Source organism: Hibiscus syriacus, unplaced genomic scaffold (assembly GCF_006381635.1).
Source record: "Hibiscus syriacus cultivar Baekdansim isolate YM2019G1 unplaced genomic scaffold, ASM638163v2 tig00111671_pilon, whole genome shotgun sequence".
Lineage (NCBI taxonomy): Eukaryota > Viridiplantae > Streptophyta > Magnoliopsida > Malvales > Malvaceae > Hibiscus > Hibiscus syriacus.
The window spans coordinates 1357047-1360994 of record NW_024063152.1 but is presented as its reverse complement, the minus strand read 5'-3'; the positions used below and the strand labels follow the sequence as shown (position 1 = coordinate 1360994).

The window sequence follows — 3948 nt, the reverse complement described above, 5'->3', positions numbered from 1 at the left end:
GCTTGTACATATGAGGTTTATGGTTGTTATTATTGCCTTAAATTAAGCTTGGTGTTCCGTAATAAAAAAATTTCCTATTTATCCCAGCCTTTATTTCCTGGTGAGAGTGGAGTCGACCAGCTTGTTGAGATTATTAAGGTATTTAACTTTCTGAGTGAATAGTTAGTGCAATGTTTTTGTGTGTGTATGCATATGTCCACATTATTACAATAATGTCATTGTGGAATGTTTCAATGGGAGGAAACTTATTTTCTTCACAGAGATAACAGATTCGCATGCCTCCTGAAGCTGTTGATTTGGTGTCGAGATTACTCCAATACTCCCTTAATCTCCGGTGTTCTGCTGTAAGTATATAAAACCTTTATTATATCATGGTTCGTGTTTTTCCTTCGATTGCGACTTTTGGAGTTGCTCCAAGCATTGAGTGTATCTTTGATGAAAAATGTTCAAATATTTCTTTCTACTGTGACATTTGCCTCGTTTTTTATTTTAGTAGAACCCCTTACCTGCAAAGTGAATGAACTTGTCATGTCAATCCTCTTATTTTTCAACATGATCTTGATGTATTACTCTTTCCTGCCTACAGGTAAATTCGCATACTCATCAAGTTAAACTATGTGATTTTGGAAGTGCGAAAGTTTTGGTAGGTTGTAATCTCTATCGTATTTAATTATTTGTTTATGAATCTTTGAGTTTCGCTTAGGTCTTACTATTTCACATTTTCATATCTTGGTAGGTGAAAGGGGAACCAAACATATCCTACATCTGCTCAAGGTATTATAGAGCACCTGAACTATTTGGAGCAACCGAGTACACTACGGCTATTGACATCTGGTCTGCTGGCTGTGTCCTTGCTGAAATGCTACTTGGACAGGTAGGAAGCTTGTACATATGAGGTTTATGGTTGTTATTATTGCCTTAAATTAAGCTTGGTGTTCCGTAATAAAAAAAATTCCTATTTATCTCAGCCTTTATTTCCTGGTGAGAGTGGAGTCGACCAGCTTGTTGAGATTATTAAGGTATTTAACTTTCTGAGTGAATAGTTAGTGCAATGTTTTTTTGTGTGTGTATGCATATGTCCACATTATTTGGTTGTTATTATTGCCTTAAATTAAGCTTGGTGTTCCGTAATAAAAAAAATTCCTATTTCTCAGCCTTTATTTCCTGGTGAGAGTGGAGTCGACAGCTTGTTGAGATTATTAAGGTAATTTAACTTTCTGAGTGAATAGTTAGTGCATGTTTTTGTGTGTGTATATGTCCACATTATTACAATAATGTCATTGTGGAATGTTCATGGGAGGAACTTATTTTTCTTCACAGAGATAACAGATCGTTGCCATTTAAATTGACATATTCATTATTTTCTATAAGTGCCTTTGTTAATGATAATGTCGTGGAAATACCCGTGTTCCTTGTGGATGTGTACTTGGGTAATAAACTTTGGTCCTAATACTTTTCCATTGCATGTGTTCTGTTTGATATCATTATACCTTCTTTAGTAATTTGCAATGTCAAACTGACCATTTCTCTCTTGTTATGATTATTATGCGACTATTTTCTAGGTCTTGGGCACTCCAACACAGAGGGAAAGTGTATGAACCCTAATTATACAGAGTTCAAATTCCCTCAGATTAAGGCTCACCCGTGGCATAAGGTATTAAGGATCAAAGAACGAGTGTGAAAATGGTCTTCTGTTAATCTATGAAACAATGATTTGAATTATTTTTTTGTACCAGATATTCCATAAGCGCATGCCTCCAGAAGATGTTGATTTGGTGTCTGTAGACGCTTGATTTGTCCGGTGTCTTATTCGATGTTAATTCGAGTTTATTATTATTATTAATATTGTTAATATATATATATATATATATATATATATATATTATATATGCATTAAGTAATTAAATATAAACAATTAAAATGCACTAATATTATTATTAATGGTATAGGCCTACATCAACTTAAAATAAGCTGGACCAGACAGGCCCAATTTGTAACACCCCAATTTAGGGGCTAAATTTAAGAAATTATAAAGGGGTGAATTTAATTGGTATTTTTGGAAGAAATTGAGGATTAAATTGTAAAATCGTAAAGTTGGCAGACCATTTTAAGAAGTGCAGGAAGTTCAGTGGCTAAACTCATGATTTGACCATTTTTCTTTTGGGATGAATTATAACATCCATTTCCCGTGTATTCTGCAGAAAAAAAAGCTTCATTTTCCTCCCCTCGTCAACCCACTTTCAACTCCGATCTACTCGCCGTCCGACCTCCGATCGACGAACCGAAACCACCATCGTGTTCGTTGTCGGTCGAGGAACAAAACCCCTCAAACCTTTCGTCGTTAATTTCAGTCAGAAGTATCGTCGGTAATAACTCGATTCCAGTTGGTTTTTTGTCGATTCACAACGATCCGATGATCCGTTTACGACACCTCCTGCACCATCATGTTCCTTGTGCTGTTCCGAGTCTGCCGGTGTCATCCTTGGTCTCCGTCGGCGGCGGCGTGTGAGGAGGTGAAGCGGTCAAAGTTTCTGATTTGTTGAAATGGAGCTCTCCGCAGTTCAAAATTGTGATCCAAGCTTGGTAAGTGTCTTAAAATGCCTTAAAATAATTTATAGAAATTTTTACGTGATTTATAGACTGCCAAAAGTAGGCCCACATGCCCCCACGCACTGCCACTGCGCGTGGGGAAGGAAAAAATGACCGGTTTGAACGATTTTGAACCTGTTTGATCGGTTCTAACCCGACTCGACCCGTTGACCCGACCCGACCTGTTGACTCGACCCGACCCGTTGACCGTTGACCACAGTTAACCAAAACTTTGACCGGGCATTAAACGACCTTTGACTTCGACCAAATATACCTATCCTGACGTTTTTTGACGTTCCAAATCCGATTCCGCAGTCCGTTTTTCGAAATTTAGACCCGAAGGCCTCGAAATTGCCAGTCAAACCCGTTGACTTTGATTTTGACTGAAAATTCCAAATTTTCGAAAAATCATATTTTATGCTTTCGACGTCCTGAATCTGAATCCGAAGTCCGTTTTGCCAAATTCGAACCTGGTAAGCTGTTTTTCACTAATTTATCATCTGATTCGATCCGTTTTTCATAATTATGCTCCGTTTTTTATGTAATTTATGTTGATATGGATCCGAGTAAATATTGGAAGATGATTTCAAGATCGAGGGCGTTCGAATAGAATTTTTATGGTCGATCAGTATGGTACGAAAATCGAGGTAATACTTTACTACCTCTTTATACTTTATGGAACATGTGAATATTGGTAAATGCATAATTAAGATAACGTTAGTCTCATTGTGTAAAGGTTCAGTAATTGATTATGGTTCAGATGACTTTTATAAGAAATTGAGGGATTGTTAGGATTAAATTACAAGTTATGTGCTTAGTGATAAAGATATCAACATGGATCTGTAACTTATAATTTATTTCATCAAAGGTTAAATGTTAAAGGTACTGGGATGAGAAATTATGAGAATACTCCGATAGGGTAAAATTACGGAAATACCCTTATGTTATAAAAAGACAAGATTTGAATATGGGATTTTGATAAGAGGTTTTTACAGACATATTGATCTGATAAAAATATTGATGTGCATAAGAAATGTTAGTTTTACTTGGAAATTATGGATAACCGGTTTTGATCCTATGAGGGTTTGTGAAGGATACTAGAAGTCTGTTAAAAGAATCGTTTCAAGATCAGAGAGTGTTCAAGAAAGTAATTAATCATAGGATCTCTAAATTACATTATTTTCGTTAAGAGCTAATATGGAAATTATCTGGTTAAGAAATTACGAAAATGCCCTTGAGAAAATAGTCTGAGTTGACCTGAATGAGAAAGTACTTTGAGGATTTGTACTTAACTCGATTAAGTAAATTTAATTGTTAAGGTCCTGTCTTTGTACAGAAAAATTCATGATATTCCGTTTG

The 3948-nt window shown here is 35.9% G+C and overlaps 1 pseudogene; it reads left to right on the top strand.

Moving 5' to 3' along the window:
- The first annotated feature begins 275 nt into the window (after positions 1–275).
- On the top strand, positions 276–1793 carry LOC120167334 (annotated as a pseudogene).
- The last annotated feature ends 2155 nt before the right edge of the window (positions 1794–3948 follow it).